The sequence below is a fragment of the Lemur catta genome, chromosome 23 (assembly GCF_020740605.2).
Source record: "Lemur catta isolate mLemCat1 chromosome 23, mLemCat1.pri, whole genome shotgun sequence".
NCBI lineage: Eukaryota > Metazoa > Chordata > Mammalia > Primates > Lemuridae > Lemur > Lemur catta.
This window is the reverse complement of record NC_059150.1, coordinates 29,890,958-29,911,101: the sequence shown is the minus strand read 5'-3', so window position 1 is coordinate 29,911,101 and position 20,144 is coordinate 29,890,958. Positions and strand designations below refer to the sequence as shown.

The following is a 20,144-nucleotide window of genomic DNA, read 5'->3' as shown; positions in this document are numbered from 1 at the left end:
GGCTGGGGGTGGGGTCAGGGGGTGCCCTCGCTCGCCCAGCGCCCCGGCTGCTGCAGCTCCCACGGGCGACGGTCCGGCCGCCCCGATGTCCGCAAGGTCCACATCCCGCCGTCTCGCCACTGGGGAAGCGCTCAGTGTTCACACAAGGGCGGGGCTCCCAGCGAGGGGCCTCAGACCAGCGGAGGGAGCCCCCGGCACCCTATGGCTCTGCAGCCGCTCGGCTGTGGACCCCGAAAGTGGCGACTGCCCGCCCGCAGATCGCCGGCCCTGGGGGAGAAGGTTCAGGGCTGTCAGGTACCGGGCGGGGCCTGAGGGAGCCCAGCAGCCCGCAGGGGGTTCCAGGCTAGAGACCCACTGCGAGAGAGAGGCGGTTCCGCTGTCTCCTACCTGCCTCCAGCGGTGGCCCAGTTCAGCCCCTGCCTGGCCCCGCCAGTCCTGGCACAGAGCTCTGGGGTCTAAGACGTCCCCGCTAGTGTCCCCTCTCCGCGGCGATTCCGCACCGGCCTCAGGCAGGTCCCTGACTGAGTGGGAGTGGGGGTCAGTGGGGACACAAGCCGCTTTCCTGTGGGGCTGAACCCACTTCACTCGCTGGTGAGGCGGGTACAGCCGACCCACGCTCCCCCTCTCTATTGTCCGTCCCGCACTCTCCAGATTTTTGCCATCTTATTTCCCGTTCACCTCAGTCTTTTCTTGCTCTCTGTGTCCCACGCTGATTCTCCGTGGGTTCACACCGCCGTTCCTGCGGGGGAGCGATCCTCTAGCGTTGTGTCAGGCCGAGATCCATGCCTTCCTCTCCGGGAGCACAAATCCAGGTGGTCACCTCCACTCCGCCATCTTTCAGGACCCCAGACAGTAGTCAAATAGTCAAAAAAAAAAAAAAAAAAAATGAAATTCTAGCAGTGCAAAAGCCCATGAGGCATATATGATAGGCATTTGTTTTAGGAATATTGAGGAGAGTCTTCCTTGAGGAAGGGAACCGAGATCTGAAAGGCTAATATGAGTTAGCTTAACAAAGAGGGGAGGGGAAAGCAACCCAGCCAAATGGAACAGTGAGAACTTTGGTGTAGGAGGAAACATGCCCAGGGGAAGGGTTGAAAGAAATATGGTGTGGCCAGAGCACAGCGAGTACAGGCTTATGTGGGTGACATCGGTGAGGCCAATGAGTAAGAGCTGGACATGCAGGACTTTTATAAATTATACAAAGGAATTTTTAATTGACTTTGAGAATATAGAGAAAGGCTTTAAAAGATCTTAAGCAATGACAAGAGAGCACGAGGCTGGGCGCGGTGGCTCACGCCTGTAATCCCAGCACTCTGGGAGGCCAAGGCGGGTGGATCGCTTGAGGTCAGGAGTTCGAGACTAGCAAGAGTGAGACCCCGTCTCTACTAAAAATAGAAAGAAATTATCTGGCCAACTAAAATATATATAGAAAAAAAATTAGCGGGGCATGGTGGCGCATGCCTGTAGTCCCAGTTACTCGGGAGGCCAAGGCAGAAGGATCGCTTAAGCCCAGGAGTTTGAGGTTGCTGTGAGCTAGGCTGATGCCACGGCACTCACGCTAGCCCGGGCAACAAAGCGAGACTCTGTCTCAAAAAAAAAAAAAAAAAAAAAAAGAGAGCACGAGTTATAAAGTTTGAAAACATCACCTCATCTCTAAGGTGACTGACTAGTACTGGGAGGAAGGTTATGACATTGTTTAAACAAGACGTGATAGTAGCATGGATTTGCTGTAGAGATGGAGAGAACAGATAATGCAGGCACCTGAATGAAAGAAGCAGTGGGGAGGGATCAGGGATCACCCCAGCTCTGTAGGGGGCACTCCACAAAGTTGGGGAGTCTTGCAGGAGAAAACTCTGCAACAGTGGGTTTCTGGTAGTCTTTCTCACACACAGCATCTATTATGTTCCCAGGTGTGCACTTGTTTGTGACAATGTATCTGCCTATAGAAGTACCCGGTTACACAACTGTGGACATCTAAAGCGGCAAGATCATACATCAAGAAAAGCAGCTTTGAAATCGTTTAAAGCCTTGAGCAAAGGTTCCAGAGTTTATGAGACAGCTACTTGGTGACCATGAACAAATCCGTCCATTCTCATCCACTACACGTCAAAATTAGATCAAGTTGGCAGTGTGAAAGTGGTCTTAGGGAGATAGGCATCAAACCATTCGGAAAAACTGTTTGCACCGTTCTCTTCATTGAATAGCATTTAACAAACATATAAGGACCTTCCATTGGCTATCACTTACATCGAACTTTTGCTGTACACTCACCATTTTAAAAGACTCTCTTAAAAAAATTGAGAAATCTTTATAATCAATTCTTTTATAAGAGGGTCTCACTGTGTTGCCCAAGCTGGCCTCCAACTCCTGAGCTCAAGAGATCCTCCCACCTTAGTCTCTCAGGTAGCTGGGACTATAGGCATGTGCCATTGTGCCCAGCTATAATCACCTTTTGATTTTATCTGATAGGGCCAGAGGCACGTGTATAATATGAATTCATCCAAATGCAAATAAAAATATTTGAGCAATATATGGATCTCTCTGGTACTATTTTTAGGTGAAATAAATAAAAAGTAGGCTGGAGGGATACATAAATCAAAAACTTCCCAATTCAAAATTAAAGAAGCTAGTCCCAGCTTGAATTAGTAATATTTTTCTAAAAAAAGTTAATGTCAGTTTTTACTTTTAATTATAAAAAGTTATTCTAAAATATCTCCACAAATTAAGACAATTGCCAGGACCAGTTATGCTAAAATATAATAATTTTAAAGTTAGTATTAATTATAAATAGAGGCAGCTAAAGTACTTTTTAAAGACTCAAAGTTTTCCAAAGATGACTAATATACATATTATTATTTCCTTAGCGTGCCTTTTTTCCCCAAAAAGTAGGACAAAAGAAAGTCAAATTCAGTCTATGTTTGATTCTCATGGAATGTCAAAATGATGAATTTCAAATAAAATTGTATTACGCCTTAGTTTTACATATAACATGGTTTTTTTAACAGTTAATTTTATGACAAAATGAAGAATAAACTCCAACTTTGATGAAGTGAAATACAGCTTTTGAATGACCAAACACAATGAACCACATTGCCATTTCTCATTCCTCATAGCTCTCCTGTCTTAACATCCTTTCCACTTCCAGCTGTGCTTGCTTTTTGTGTGCTTTTTAATAGGATTAATTCTTTTTCTTTTCTTTCTCAGAGGTACAGACTGCAGGAGCAGACAATGTGGATCCTCAGCCAGGTCCCAGGAACGTGCCCCCAGGAAAAGATGCGCCTGAGTGCAGAACTCAGTAACTCCTTTCTTTCACTTTTCTGGGGGCCCAACGTTCCTCCTCTGGAAATGACTTTGCTTCTTTATGTGTCTACCTACCCCTGGCAATGAGGTCACCCAGTCCAGCTTAATCTCCATTCAGCTTTCACTTTGCCTCTAGCATTGGAGGACAAACAGGAAATGAATGTTTTGCAGTAATTTGTAATGGTGATAGCAATACCTTCTTCTTGCATGTGATAATGCTTGTGAAAGTTGAATTATATATGTATTTATTCCAATATTTTACAAAGAACAAAGTTATTGAAGGCAATGTAAAGTTATCCACATGCAACTTAGATAATTCCAAAGTATAAAACATGTTTTAATGTAAAATATCTTTTCTTAACAAAATTATAATCTATTTTTAGTACCTCACACATTCAATAAATGTTTAGTGGTTCCTAATCACAACTCCATGTAATATTAATGTTTTCTTGGTGGGGTACTCTCCTCTCATTGACTTTCAGAATTTTGCTGTGAAAATATACACATGCTTTCTAGATTTAAATTCTTAAAGAATAGCAGAGTCTATATCCTCTCAACTTTCTAGTTCTAATCTTCCTTTTGCTGTAACAAGTGTAAAAGTTCTTCCTTTTCTCTTAACCAACCCACCCCAATCCCTATAAGCACTCTACATTGATTGGTTTACTATAGACTTTATATAGACACCTCACTTACAGCTGGAAGAACCTTATAGATCATTTGTCCTATCTCTTTATTTTAGATGTGAAGAAACAGTACCAGAGTTTCTATCAAAGTAAAGTTTTCTAAACCTGCAGTTCCCACAGATACCTCAAGGACGTAAGGATGAACTTCATGGGATCTGTAAAACTTTTGAAATTTTTTGTGGACTTTTGTGTGTGGATTTATTTTTCTAGGATACTAGGGTTTGTACTTTCTTTTCTCACATTCCCAGACTTGTGATGACAGGAAAGTTAAAAGACTGTGGTTTTGTAGATTATTTGCTATTACTTTTATATTATATAACTTTGAAAAACCACTTAAAAAAGCAAGTTGCACAAGGTTATAGGACAGTTAAAGTGATTTCAAGGCATTCTTGACTCTAGTAAGCAGATTCATTCAAAGGGAGAGATTATTAATTGCATCATATCCACTATTATAAAATCTGTGCATTGGATATTTTTTTCTTCTCCTAACATACTACCATAGGAGTTCACTGGGACTAAGGGGAAATTGTCTCTTCCTAGAATTTTTCCCCTAGACTTGTCCATTGGGAGTCTGGCTTCTCCTTTTCATCCTTATCTAAACAAGATACTAACAGAGAGCCACAGGTTTAATTCTTTATGACATTTGTTCAACTGGATAATAAAACTAGTTTAAAGACATCAAAAATATAATTGGTTGTCAGGTATCCAACCTAGTACAATGTTGCTTGAGTTTGGATGTTCATTTCCTTCCTCTGTTTTGGGAAGTTTGGGACCATTATTTCTTCCAACAGGCTCTCTGTTCCTTTATTCTGCTTTTGAAAGCCCCATAATGTGTATATTGGTCCGGAATGATGTCCCATCATGGTCCCTTAGGCTTTCTCCACTTTTCTTAACGCTTTTTCCTTTTTGCTTCTCTGATTCAATAATTTCAAATTACTTGTCTTCAGGTTTGCCAATTCTGCTTGATTAAATCTGCTGTTGAATCTCTAGTGAATTTTTCAATTCAGTTATTGTATTCTTGAGTTCCAGAATTTGTTTGGTTCTTTTTTATAGTTTCTATCTCTTTGTTGATATTCTCATTTTCTTCATACATTGCTTTCCTAATTTTGCTTGTGTCTGTTCTCTTATAGATCACTGAGCTTCTTTAAGGCAATGGTATTAACAGAAATTTGTGTCTTTGGGGTTGGTTCCTGGAGATTTATTTTGGGGCTTTGGTTGGACGATGATTATTTGTCTCATCATGTGCCTTGTGACATTTTTTGCATTTGAAAAAGCAGCCATCTCTCCCATTCTTTATGAACTGGTTTCATACAGGGGATGATATTAGTCAGCCTAATTAGAGATTCTGAGGACCTCTGAAACACTTGGGGCAGGCAGTGCAACTTCTCTGGGCTTGTACATGTCATTTCCCAATTAGAGAGGTCTGCCTGTTTCTTGTTCTCTCTGGTGCGGATCCTTTGTTACTACAACAAGCTGCCCCAGTCTCCTTTGTTCTGGTTTCTAGATGTCCAAAGTATGCCACTCCCCAGCAACTCCCCAAATCAGTCCCTCAGGCAGCTTTCTGAAAAGGCAAAATGTCAGATGCAAATTCCGTTTCCTCCTGCCCTTCCCAGGATGAAGTTGGGCACCTTCTTTCAATGGCAGTGGGCCTCCATGTGTAGCGTTGCAGGCCTTCTGCAAGGAAGCCCTGCCCCCTTGCCTTCAGCAGCCCCCAAACTATGCTTTTTCTCTCAGCACTCCAAGTCAGGCATGGAATGTCAGGTGCATGTTCCACTCTTCTCTCCTCCCCAACACCCCCCCCCACTCACCTCCCTCCAACCCAGAGAAAAACCACTAGGTGGGCACTGAGCTGTGCTGACTTGGGGGAGGGATGATCACTGTGTTAAGTGAAACACCTCTTCTTACTCATTTCAGTGCAGCTGTTCTAGGCTTTGCACTCACCTGCTGTATTTACATTTCTTAACTGTGTAGTACAGTTAGAATTAAGTTAGACAATGGTTAGGGGTGGGGCATTAGAAGTCAGTAGTCAGGGATTAGAAGGCAGGAGGCAGGAGCCAATAGTCAGGGGCAGGGGCGGGGGAAGGATTCAACAGTCAGCTTTAGGGTTTGGGTTCAGGTTTGGGTCTGAGTTCAGGTTAGGAGTTAGGGTTAGGGGTTGGGTCCTGTTAATAATTTAGTATCTTATTGTCACACAGTACCTGTTTTGTTAGTCTTATGGTCTCTGTTTTGTTTTCTTTTTCAATATTAATGGTGGTAAATTGTATCTAACTCCCAGAACTCAGTTTTAAGGTTTCTCTGAGGTTTGTGTGGCTAAGGGGGTCGCTTGAGTTGGCATGGGGCTTGGGATTTTATTTTAGTTTATGTTACCATGCTGTAACAAGTATAATTGAATAATGTTTTCTTTATGTATGCATGAGAAATACCCAGGAAAACTGAGTAAATCTCCAAAGAGGTGGCTTTGAGTTTAGGCTTAAATACTATATTCAACTGAAACAAAGAAAGAATGGGTTTTGTGGGAGCCAGTAATGGGGAGGTAACTGGGAAAAGTAAGGTAAACAAGAGCAAGGTTTGTTGTTCCGACTTAAGTGGTGCCTTCTGCATTGATAAGAATCTCTCATGATTTAGTCACCCTTCTCTTCTTGGTATGAGAGGGAGACACCTTTACAAATGGAGGGTAGGTCTCCTTTATAGGTGTAACTTTCCCTTATGAAAGGGTAACTTGTACTCTGTTTTCAGAGCTTCTCCTGTGTCTGTAGTGTCTCAAAATAATCAGCTCAAAATAATACTTCTGCTGGGCTGGGCACGGTGGCTCATTCCTATAATTCCAACACTTTGGGAGGCCAAGGTGGGAGGCTCACTTGAGGCTCCTCACTTGAGGAGTTCGAGAGTATCCTGGGCAATATGGCAAGATCTTGTCTGTATATAAAAAAAAAATTAGTTGGGTGTGGTGGTGCATGCCTGTTGGCCCAGGTAGTTGGGAGGTTGAGGATTACTCCAGCCTGGAAGTTCAAGAAGGCAGTGAGCTATGATCATGTCATTGCACTCCAGCCTGAGTGACAGTATAAGACCGTGTCTCAAAAAATATATATATATATTTTGGGGTGGTATATTGTGGTCTTCTACAGTGATATTTTGGGATGGCATATTCTGGCCTCCTACATTGTCTTCTAAAGTGACTGTAACATTATGCATTCTACCAGCAATGAATGAGAGTTCCTGTGTTTTCCTCCAGAAATGGTTTGTCACGTTTTTAGAGTTTAGCAATTTTAAAGGGTGTACCGTGCTCATTGCCCTTGTAATGTGCCATTCCCTAATGATATATGATGTTGATCATCTTTTTGTATGATCATTTGCCATCTGTGTTTCTTCTTTGTTGAGGTGTCTGTTCAGATCTTTACCCATTTTTAATTGGTTGTCTTATTGATTTTTAAAAATTCTTAGTATATTTTTGATATAAATTCTTCTCCAGGTATGTATTCTTGAAATATTTCCTATCAGCCCAAAGCTTCTCTTTTTGTTCTCTGAACATGGTCTTTCACAGAGTATGCATTTTTAACGTTCTAAAATCCATGGAATTAATTTTTTTTTTTTGCTGTGGATCAGCTTTTGGTGTGTGTGTGAAAACTTATCATCAAATCAAAGGTACCCTCGATTTTTTTTCTAGAATCTTTATAGTTTTGCGTTGTAAGTCTAAGGACTATGTTGAGTGAATTTTTTGTGGAAGTTGTAAAATTTATGTCTACACTTATTTCATTACATATGTTATCCATTTAATTCTTTCCTCTCTCACCCTTTTTCTAAGAGACACAGGTGGCGAGCCCCATCTCACAGTTAATTTCCAGATCCTGGCACTGAATACTCTGAATTGAGAATTTAACTGTTTCTGCAGCACGGCCAGGAAGGGGCGCTCCCCGCCACACTGTGGGCGCCGAGGGCTGCAGTGCCTGCGACGGCCAGCAGGGGGAAGAAAGCCCGTCCTACCCTATGAACACAGAGGGCTACAGTGTCCACGAGGGGCAAGAGGGGGGGTGTGCCCATCATGCCCCTCTGGCTTCATGTCCTGCATGAGAAAACGCGGCACCGCTAGGCCCTGCGAGAGAGGAGGTGGGGCCGTCTCGCCCTGCTTGACATGAGACGCTGCCCCCCAGACCTGCGTGTGGGGAGGCAGGGCCACCCCGCCCTGCATGAGATGCTCTGAACACAGGGCACAACAGCCCACGGGCGGCCCTCTGAACAATGTATGACAACCTTCTGGTAACCCATGGCACGTGCCGTACTCCCTGGGTGGTCATCTAGTAAATGCAATTTTTAAAAAGGATAGCATTCAAAGTCCCAGCAAATCTACATAGCACGTGAGAGAAATATGTGCCAACTTAGATGGAAAACTTAGTGAAAACATAAAGGAAGGCCCAAATCAATGGAGAGTTAGACTGTATTCAGAGGTAGAAAGGCACACAATCCTCCAAATAATAACTTTCCCCAAATTAATAATCAAAATTAAACAGAGGTATAACTAGAAATTTACCATCTGATCTTAAAATTAATATTAAAGAACAATGAACCAATAGCACAATGAAAATTGGAGAGAGAAGAAGAAAAATGAGGAGAAGAAGAAAGTTGGGAAGGAAGATCATAGAAGGAAGAGGAGAAAATTGAGGCGAGAGAGTTTGGCTTGTTAAATACCAAATATCACTTGGAGTTAGAATAAGTAAAACCATGTACTGTTATGCAGGTTTATACGATTAAACCAATGACTTAGAATAGAGGGCTGAAAGAGTCATCCACCCATGCTTGTAAACTTGGTGTGTGACAGAGGCAACACTTTTCATCAGTCAGCAAATATGGTGGGACCATTGGCTGTCCACATGGAAAAACAAAAACTTAGACTGCTACCTTACAAACTTCCCCAAATGTTCCAAGGGATCTTTGAGGTATGTTTCTTTCTCTTTTCTTTTAATTTGGGAAATGGATATGTTAAAGAATAATAATTATTACTATGATATTGAATAGAATTAATTCTACCAAAACGCTACCCTTCACCTTAGAAAAAGGAGAGTTTATTCATATGTTGGAAGCCGCTGTGTATATTTTTCTGAAGGCATGGAACCAAAAAAACACTTCTCCCAAACAAATCCCATCTCGACTGTCATCATTTTCCTTTTAAAGTTTTTGCTCTCTATTACATGAGTATCTCATTGAGATATTTTGTTAATTTCACAGTTTATATAATACATGTGGAACCATTCTGGATGCATTCTGGGTAACTTGTGTTCCAGGGGAAACCTTCTGTTTGGAGAATATTCCTTGCTGACACAGGAAGCTGCAGTTCATCAGCACTGCTATAGAATGGCACTGCACGAATCAATCGAAATATCTTTATCCGATCTTTGACTAGGTCCGTGTACAAGGGGCTCCCGTGAGTATTACCCTAGACGATTCCTGGTCACATGTGCCCTATCTTCTCTCTGGTATGTGCTCCTCAGAGAATATGCTTGTTCCTAAATTATGCCAGTGTTTATTCATATCCATTTATGCTACATTGTTTTCCAGATGGTTCTATAATTTCGCCTCCCATATCAGCAGGGTGTGTGTAAGAGTTTTCCTCCCAGCCAACACAGTGATCAATTTCTTAAGTTTCCTCAATCTGGTGAGTTTGAAACTACATCTTGCTTCATTTTTTATTTTGTATTTCCTTGATTAATAATGAGGACACAGTGCCAAATGCGTATTAAGCATATTAAACATAGATATTCTGTAATATTAATATTTTGCCAATTATATGCGCTACAGATACCTTGTCCTGTTTGCAACTTGTTTTTTTACCCTGTTTATGGTAGCTTTTGAAAATTATATTATGGAAAATTTGAAATATAAACAAAAACAGAAAGAAGAGTATAATATATACTCTCTACCCTGAGTCAAAAATCATCAACTCATGGCCAGATCTTGTTTCTTTTATACCGACTACCCGGACATTTCCTACAGCAGGCCGGACAAGCTGAGGGCAGATAACCATCCCCTTGCCTACCGGAACCCAAGCCCCCCTAGCTCCTCTCGACCACACTCATAGGCCTCAGACCCCGGACTCAGGATGGCCACGCAACATGCCAGGGCTCCCGAGAGACAGAATGGCCCACTCATATAGCAAGTCTCGGGCCACCTGGGTGGAGAGGACACGCAATAAGAAACCAAGGGACGCACGGAGGACACACACCCCAAACCAACCCACCCACCAGCCACCCAACGCATCACGTCCCATCACAACAGCCACAGCCCAAGCAACAGGGAAGGCAGCTCTGCGAACCGTGGGTGCTGCCGCTTGCAGGCCCGACAGGAATCCGGGCAGAACAAGCCTCCCCAGAGACGGGGCTGCGTGTCTTCAGGACCTCCGTGTGAAGGGCCAGCCCCCGGCGGCGTCCCTGTCCTGGCCCTGCCCGAGACACCCTCCCCGCCGTGCCCTCGCGTGGGGGAAGGGCCCTCTCTCGCGCACTCTCGGGCTGTGGCTCTCTGACCCATGTCTGGAAGTCTGTCCCTGCGCGCGTGACTCTCTGCTTGGGCGTTGGGACGTGCGACTGAGGTGTGCCTGTTTGTTTCCGTGTGGGTTTTTGTGGGTGAGCACGAGCCGGCGTCGCAGGCAAGTCCCTCAGTGTCCCCCTGCCCCCGATAAAAGCCGCTGGTCTATCGCGTTGCCTGGGCAAGGTGTGGCAACGGCGCCGCGGCGACCCGGTGTCCTTGCGGTGGGGGTGGTTACCTGTGGTGGGCGGAGGGGCGGCCAGGGGGCTCCCGTGGAAGGGCAGGGGCAGGGCTGGGCCGGGTGGTGGGTGGGGCAAGATGGCGCCCGCAGGGAGGGCGGTGAGAGGCCCGGAGAGGGCCAAGAGGATAGGCGGGCAGCAGGCTGCAGGGGAGCGCCTATGCTGAGGGGGCCTGGGCCCTGAGGCCAGGGCCGAGAGTAGCCCGCCCTGGGAATGGCCCCTCTGTGCAAGCCGGCCTGGGTGGGGGACCATAGCTGCAGCCCTGGGAGTGCAGCTGGGAGGCCGGGCCCCCGCCACGCAGTGAGACTGTGCGTCCTCTGTCCGTGGGGCAAAGGGCGCTTGGCGGCGCGGGGGCGCATGGAGCGTGAGAGCAGCCTGCCGCCCCTTGTCCTGGGAGCCCACGGGCCTGGGCGGTGAAGGGGAGGCCCGGGAATGGCCCATGTGCCGGCAGCTGGGGGTCAGCGTGAATGGGCGTGAGGTACACGTAGCAGCAGGGCGTCTTGAGGCGTCCAGAGGCGCTTGCCACCACCTATGGCCATGCCACCCTGAAGGCGCCAGATCTCATCTGATCTCAGAAGCTAAGCAGGGTTGGGCCTGGTTAGTACTTGGATGGGAGACTGCCTGGGAATACTGGGTGCCGTAGGATTTTGCCTCTTTTTCTGTATGGCCTGCTTGGGCTGGGCGGAGGGGTCCCCTCTGCCCTCAGCGCCCTTCGCTGCTCCCGCCCCGGGCCAGCCGGGACCCTGCCCAGTGGCCCCCGGATATTGTGTCAGATTTTGTATGTTGAGGCTCAGTCCCCAAGTCTGTTCCCCCTCAGACACCTGTCACAGGTCCGGGCCTCCAAAACTGATGGACCAGCTCTAAATTCAGGACAAATTCTAAATTTGTCCAAGTAGATGACCACATTACTATATTAAAGGAAAAATTTGCTCATATCAATATACGCAGAATAATAGAATCTAAAAAGTTTGACATTCATTCATGATAAAATAATTTAAGAATCCAGATGAGAAAACATCTAGAAACACTTTTCCAAAGTCTAAATCTTTGAAAATGTTCTTAAGGATTAAGAATTAAAAACATTCTTTTGAAAGTCATGAGCAAGACCAGGGTGTTGATATGAAATTCTTCTATTCAGTACTGTAAGAGAGGCTCTAAAAACACACTAAAACAAGGTAAAAAATTAAATATATTAGAAAGGAAAATTACTTTTCATTTTCTCTACCTCTTATGGCTCTCAAAATAAAATGTTTGCTAGTATGCATGGGACACCTGTAAAAATAAGTTAGTTCAGCAAGATAGCTATATAGGAAAGCAATTTTCAATCAATACTTTGAATGTTTATTATTTCCTAGCAAATACACAATAGTAAATGCAATGTTTGAAAAGATAAGATTCAAAGTCCCAGAAACTCTACATAGCACCTAGGAGAAATATGTGCCAAGTTAGTAAAAACATAAATGAAGGCCCAAATCAATGGAGAGTTATACTGTATTTATAGACAGAAAGACACAGAATCCCCAAAATAATAATTTCCCCCAAATTAATTAATAATCAAGATTAAAGAAGGTTATAACTAGAAATTTACAATCTGATCTTAAAATTAATATTAAAAAACACTGAGCCAATATGACAATAAAAATTGGAGAGAGAACAAGAAAAATGAGGAGAAGAAGGAATTAGGGTTAGGATCAAGGGAGAGTCAGGAATAGACTTTCACTTTCGGCACTGTCTCTGGTGACAGTGGGAAAGTGGAGGGTGGCCAAGGGTTCTGTGCTCCTGTATCACCCACTGTGAGGGAAGATTGAGGACAGATTTCCAATGTTTTGAGAAAGGAAGAGCACTCATGGAGACCATCTGTCTGTATGTGGGGGGGTGTCCCCGAAAGTGGCTTTAAGAGCCAGGATGTGCCTAGGCCAAGAAGGCACAAGATCCTGAGTGAGAACGGTCCATCGGATATAGTCTGTAGGAGGCCACCTGTCTAGATGGAGTTTCCCCCCCTCCAACCACCCTCCGGGGCCCCGCAGAGCAGACAGACTCAGAACGGAGTCACTCGGTGCCGGTGCCCTGCCCGGGTGCCCCGTCATTCCACCGAGCTGGGAAGCAGGTGGGCTTTCCGACCCTCGGGAGGGAGCTTCACGGCGGGTGGACAGATCAGAAGGGGCCCGGCTCCCTTGAGCGGGCAGGCTGGGGACGGTCGGTGTGGTCTCTTGACAGGAGGCACCACGGGATGCTTGAGACAATGTCAGGGACATCTATGTGGCGGTCCAAAGCTAGGGTCTGAGAAACGGTCCTGAAAGAATGATGGCGTAAACAAATCCCCTCCGTTCAAGAAGCGAGGTTCATTTCTAGAGGAGGGCCACCCACGCGGGGGAACCGTAGGCTTCCTGTAGACATTCTCTTCAAAAGGGAATTCACTCAGCGGAGTCAACATTGGAAAATCGCTGTCTTCTGACGCATATTTCTGCCTGGGCCTATGTTCAGGAAATTCGGGGCTTTGAGCCTGAGAAGCTCTACCCTATTTTCTCCTTTGCCAGCAAAGTAGACTCTCTCTTTCCTTCCTCCTCAAACCAGTTGTCCTTGTCATTCGGCCTCGGGGACAAGTGGCTGAGCTTTTGATAACAAGTCCACACCCCAGGGTGGAGGGGTCCAATCCACCCCCGGCTAGGCCTGGGCCCTTCCTGCCTCCCTCCAGGATCTGTTTGGCAGCCCGGCCCCCTTGACTGCAAGAGGACACAAAGTAAGTCCTAGCACCCATGGTAGCGGCGGTGGCAGTTCTCCAAGGGTTTGAGGGTTTTCCTGAGGCAGGAGATGGCGGGGACTGATTTTTTTAGCGACCCCCCTCCCCCCAGCGACCGACCTACGCTCCCTCCCCTCCCCCGTGCGCCGTGCCTTGGCCTTGGCGCAGGCCTGGAAGCCGCAGCTCGCGGGGCGGGGTCGAGGCTGGAAGCGGCTCCGCCCGAGAGAAGCCCGGGGAGGCTACGAGCGAGCGCGCATGCGCAGTCAGCGCGGTGGGTGGGTGGGGGACGCGGGGCCGTGTGCCCGCGAAGGAGGAGGGGAGGGGGGACGGCGGAAGGGCTCTACGCGGGCTCGTCCACCCGTGCGGCCGGGCTAGGGGTTTCCTCTTGGTCCGGGAGCTCGTTCCCCGCCCCCAGGCCGCAGGCAATCTCGAGGGGGCAGAAGCACGACTGGCCGGGCACCTCCTCGGGCGAAGCGGTCGCGGTGGCTGGGTGACGTGGGGCCGAGACGAGTCTCGTTCTGGGAGCGGCACCTCCCCCACGCGCCTCTCCTCTTGGGCCTTTCCGCCCGGGCTCTGGCCCCAGGGGAGGGGAGGAGTGGGGGCAGGGAGACGAGCGCAGGGAGGGGCCGGACCAACCGAAGGAAAGCTGTTCGTGAACTCGTGTATCTTTCCCGGGGAAACACCATTTCTGGACTCTATGAACTAAAATAAAATCTTAAGCCACCCCCCCCGCCCCCACTACCAGCTGACTGAATGGACCTCCATCCCACGGTTGGCCCAGGGAACCCCAGAAAACTTTTAAACCTGAGCTGCTGGCCACAAGGACAGGGCAAGTCAGACACCCTTCCCTGATGGCGTCAGTTTTTGTAACGAGATACTGAATGCCCGACGGGCCTAAGGCCGGGCAAGACCAAGCTTAAGGCATATCTAGCAGGCCAACCCTTTACTGAACTACGGAGCACTTGAGTTTTGGGTAAACTGTTCAGTGGATTGTCTGCGATTAGCAGACATCTTAACTGAAAACATTGAAAGCTTTTAGACAGAGGTTCATTTCTTTCATCAATTGCAAATCAAAGAATCTTTAAACCCAGCTGTAAACCTGTACACCGCGCCCCCCTGGCCCCCGCGCCCCCGCTTCCAGATGTCCTGCCTTTTCAGGCCAGACCAATGTACCCCTTCCACGTATTGATTTGTGATTTTACATGTAATTCCTGTCTCCCTAAATTGAATGAAGCCAAACTGTAACCCGCTCCACCACAATGGGACCACTTGCTCAAGGCTTCTTGGGTGTAGCTCTCTGGGCCATGGTCACAGACGTTGGGCTCGGAATAAAACTCTTTAATTATTTTGCAGTGATTCGGGGTTCTTTTCCATTGACAAGTCAATCATGTTCACATTCTTTTAGCCATGGGACCTTTTCCTTTTATATTATGTCTGATCCGGATCCCTAGCCAGGTATTCGTATTTTTGGTTGGTGGTGGTGCTCAAGCTTATCTTTGTGCATACATCCCAAATTGGTGTAAGCCATGTTTTACACCTTCCAAGGACCAGCGCTTATTGCCGTATCATAACCAGGGCTCACAGAATTTTTTTTTTTAAAGCTACTTCCATTTTCCACCTAGGTATATAAGTATACACTTTAAATGAATGCTTGTATTGAGGAACCAGGAAGTGTTTTTTTTTCAGTCATTTATCTGATCCTCAACCCTCATTATTTATCATACCCCCCCTTCGTCTCTGTAGAAAAGCTCATGGAGATTGTTCATCCACCGCGTGCTTTCTGTTGACAGTATCTAAGACAAGGAGCACCATGCATTCTGTTCTAAGATTAAAATTGCATATGTCAGTATGATTATATTTTACTTCTTGTGTGAATTTAGTGGATTTCATAAAAGCTGATCTTGATTTCCACAACAGAGAAAAGTAGGTTTCTGTTTTGTTTTTGTTTTTGTTTTTCTGGAGGGCTGGTGTCTTCATGTAAGCGATCATCTTTGTAATTATGATATATCCTAGAAATTTCGGAAAGTTGCAAAGAGTGACTTGTTGACAATGCTTACACTGAATGATGTATCTGAATCTGTGAATCGAAGGGGTCAGCATCTGACCAGAAAGCACTGTAAGAGGAAGAGAGGTTACAGTTCTTTTCCTAAATTTTATCTGTCTATAGCAGATAATACTTCTGTTTCCCTATGACATGGTATTTTCCTCACAAGCAGTTTTAATGGCTCCATATGCCTCTAGACTGACTGCAAAGCAGAGATTCCACGAACTCCACTAGTTGACTCTGTCTGTCCAAGAATGGCCTCCACAGCTCTCCTCTGTGGGATATCTACTCTCAGAGGTGGCACAGTGTGGTGGGTAGGGGGATATGCTGGATTTTGAAAACTCAGAGGTTGAACCCCAGTGCTTTATTTCTTAGCAACATGAACTTTGTCAGATCACATCACCCTGCTGAAGCCCAGTCACCTAAAGGGTAGAAAATGCAATGGATATATTCACTTTTCTTTCCTTTCCTTTTCTTTTTATTTCTTTTCTTCTTGTCTTTTCTTTTCTCTTCTCTTCTTTCTTTCTTTCTTTTTCTTCTTTCTTCTTTTTTTTGACAGGCTCTCACTCTGTTTCCCAGGCTAAAGTGCAGTGGCATCATCATAGCTCACTGCAACCTCAAACTCCTGGCCTCAAGCCATCCTCTCATTTAGGCTTCCCAAAGTGCTAGGATGGAGTTTTATTTTTATCTGTGACACCGTGGGAGGAGATATCTTTTAGGATCATAGGGTCAGAAATTTAGATCTATTCTTTGAACTCATCATAGGGGCTAGCTAATTGGGATTTTCAGTGTGTAAACATAGACTACTTGGAATTTCACCAGTACTCCCATTCCTTGTCATCTATTCAGGTGGTGAACTCTTCTTTCCCTATCATCTACTGTGCAAATGCATTGGCCACAAGGATAATTTGAATATCAGATTCAGGGCACAAATAATTAAGGTCTTGTAATGTTAATAAATAAAAGGGGCCACATGCAAACCTTTTGGAAGTTTGTGTCCATTCTTTAAGGTTATGTGTTGCTCAGTTATGAAGAGACAAGGGAAATAAAATCTGAGTTTTAGGGATAACTTATAGGCTAAGTATTGTTTTTTTTTTTTTTTTGGCCTCCTCTAAAAGCCTGTGTGAATATCAAGGAAGATAAAAAATTCAGTGTTCTCAGTTCAGCGCCCAACATCTATTTCCAGGGTAAAATTTGAGCGTCTTATTACACCTCTATTTCCCTTTTGTATGCTAAAGCCAAACTTGGCAAAGAGGTCACTGTTTATTCTCTTTGCTAAAATCACATGTGCCATAGTCTGTCTGCTTTGTCTAGTTTAGGGATAACCATCCAACCTTACGGGGGCCCCTCATATCCTCTTGACAATAGGTCTTGGTTTACTGAAATAGAAAATACCGGCTCATCAGCAATGTTTGATTGATTGCTTCAGAAACAAATGTTGCTCTGCTTTCTTTACTATTTTTTTTTTCATCAGACCCAATCCGATATAGGTGGGAGAGAAAGTAACCAGAGCCTTTTGAAAAACTGAAGTGAATCAAAGTGAGCTCACAGATTCAGATAGAAATCAGGATGAAGAATAATTGAGAGATAATATGGATTTTCTTTCTAGCGGGTGCTCTCACACTTATGATTCCCTTTAAATTTTACCAGAAGCATTAGGTAGGATGAAGATAATTGTGACAAACACTGTTCTCATTGGACAGATAAGGAGGCAGATTCAGAGTGACAAGTAACCTAGGCCCAAATATATCGCTAATAAGCATCATGACGTGTTCCTTGATTACTCTGTTTGGTGAAGCTCAAAAAGTTTGGGGTGTGTGTGTGTGTGTGTGTGTGTGTGTGTGTGTGTGTGTCCATGTGCGTACGCAATCATAGGGGTTTTAGTAAAACGGATATAAGGTAGGATTTCCCATACCTTCAATGATTTCATGTCCTGCAGGAACATAATGTTCTGGGATCAGGTTTTCATTCTGCTTTCTGTGCTGCTTGCTTAACATGCCTGTGGCTTTACAGCAGAGATTTGCTCAAGATGAACTTATTCTCATCTTCTGGGAGGTTCTACTAATCTTTAAAAGACAAGAACATAGGAAGATGATCCTATAACAATGACTGTGATCACGATTAAAGGCTTAATGTTTGCCACACGTGCTTTTGTGTGCTTTGCCTGCATTTGCTTTTTCACTCTGCACAATATCCGTGGGGGGTAGGCACTATTATTTCTCCATTTGCAGATGAAGAGGCTGAGGCACAAGGGGATGTATGACTTGCCAAGTTACCAAAAATGGAGTGTCATCCAGGTAGCCAGTCCAGGCCCCCTGGCTCTGCAGCCACTCTGCCATGCTGATTCTGAGCCTGACCATTTCATCACTGGTGGCTCCCTGGGAACCTTGACTTGGCCCCCTTCCTTAGCTGAGTTGGGAAACATATTCATGTATGTGTATTTCTTTCCTCTGCTCTCTCTCTCTGTGTCTCTCTAGTTTTTTTGAAGCGTGAATAGAACAATAAAAACTTTAAAAGTAGAAAAAAGCTTACAGAATAAATAAGGACACAAAGAAAGAAAATATCTGTGTACAACCATGCAATGTGTTTGTGTTTTAAGTCGTGGTGTTACAAAGGAGTCCAAAAGTAAAAAAAAAAAAAAGGAAAAGTTTATGAAGTGAAAACACTTACAATAAGCTAAGGTTAACGTATTCTCAAAGAAAGAAATTTCTAAAGATAAATTTTGTGTGGCCTAAGAGTCCAGGGTTTATAAAACCTGCAGTAATGTCCTTGGCCTTCACGTTCACTCACCACTCACCGCTAACTCACAGACTCACCCAGAGCAACCTCCTGCCAACCCTGCAAGCTCCATTCACCATAAGTGCCCTGGACAGGTGTCCCACTGCACAAAAACCTATTAGACTGCATTTCTTCCATTATTATAAGCAGTTGTACATTTTTTAGGACTGTAGGTGTACAATATACCTCCAGGCATAGTCAGGGGTGGGAGAGGAGGGAAGAGGCCAATCTCCATTTATTTATTATTGGGTAGCACGGGGGCAGGGGAGTGCCCTTCCTCCTTCTCCTCCCCTTCCTCCTTCTCCTCCCCTTCCTCCTTCTCCTCCTCGTCCCCCTTCTCTCTTGTTTTGCTTCTTCCTTCTTTTTTCTTTATTTCTCTCCCAGTTCCTCCTTCCATCATCTTGATGGATTTGGATGAGACATTTTCTATGTCAGGCTTTAATCATACTGAGGGAGTAGGAGAAAACTAAGCTGTCTACCATGACACAATGGAATGGAAGTTGGTCTGCCATTGACTGCTGTGCCATTCTGACATTTAGTGTTTTCAGGACATTCTATATTTCTGCTATTCCACTAGAATATATCCCCTTGATAACTACTATGTGCCCATATCCAGCTTTTTTGTGATCCATGACAACACAGTGTGGGGAGACTCCCTGTGTTTGGCGCCTTAAAGTCGCTCATGTGGGATTTTATATCAGGATAGCAAAATGCTCACATTTAAATAACCTGGTTGGGCATGGTGGCTCATGCCTGTGATCCCAGCAACTTGAGAGGCAGAGATGGGAGCATCGCTTGAGCCCAGGAGTTGGAGACCAGCCCAGGTAACATGGTGAGACCCCATCTCTACCAAAAAAAAAAAAAAAAAAATTACACCGGGCGTGGCAGCATTTGCCTATAGTCCCACCCACTCAGAAGGCTGAGGCGGAGAGGATCACCTGAGTCCTGGAGTTGGAGGTTGCTGTGAGCTACACTCAGGCCAAGGCAGTCTGGGGGACAACAGAGTGAAAGAAATTCCAACTCAAAAAAAAAAAAAGGAAAGAAAGTAAAAACAAAAGATCAATAACATAACTTACAAGTCTTGGTGTTACCGAAAGCTCAGCCACTTGTCCACAAGGCCAAATAAGGACAAGTGGTTTGAGGAGGAAGGAAAGAGAGAGTCTATTTTGCCAGAACTGCTCGTCTCAAAATCCCAAAGTTCCTGAATATAGGCCTAGGCAGAAATTCAGAGCTTTTAAAGGGAGGGTTCTCAGCTTTAGCAATGATTGTGGTTAATTATTTCAATTGTCCCAGCTCTGCCAAAAACAAAGCCTGTGAACTCTGCCGGCCACCCACCTGGGGGCTGGGGACCACTGGGGAGTTTTAAGAAAAAATTTAACTTGCCTTGGAGACATAGGCCAGACCACAAGTTCCCAAAAGCATGGCGGTGGTGGTGGTGGTGGTGGGGAGTTTTAAAAAGACAGAAAATCTTTCTGTCCTTTTTTTTTTTTCCCCCTTTTTTCCCCCTAGGCCATTCCCTCTACGACATTGGGAAACTCATGATGTGAAATAGTTTGTGCCTAGAAGAAACTTGCAGTTGGCTACGTTAAGTATGAAGTGTGTTTTATATGTTTCAAGGACATTATAAAAAATTCAGCAGACTTGTCCACGATCATTAGGGAAATGAATGATTTTCCTCTTGTAAATGTTTAGATACCACAAGCTGCACGAGGACTGTCATTGACACCTATCCACCAACTGAGGTTATTTTCATTGTCCCAGAGGCCCGGCAGGAATGCAGTGCTCACCATATTCACTTAGGAATGTATATTCTCAAATAAATAAAATTTCCGTGCCCCCGCTTACTG

The 20,144-nt window shown here is 45.1% G+C and overlaps 1 non-coding gene across 1 annotated transcript; it reads left to right on the top strand.

The window, feature by feature from the left end:
* The first annotated feature begins 11,262 nt into the window (after positions 1 to 11,262).
* LOC123627148 lies at positions 11,263 to 11,381 on the top strand. The gene has a single exon (XR_006731154.1). It is a non-coding gene; the product is annotated as a 5S ribosomal RNA (ribosomal RNA).
* The last annotated feature ends 8,763 nt before the right edge of the window (positions 11,382 to 20,144 follow it).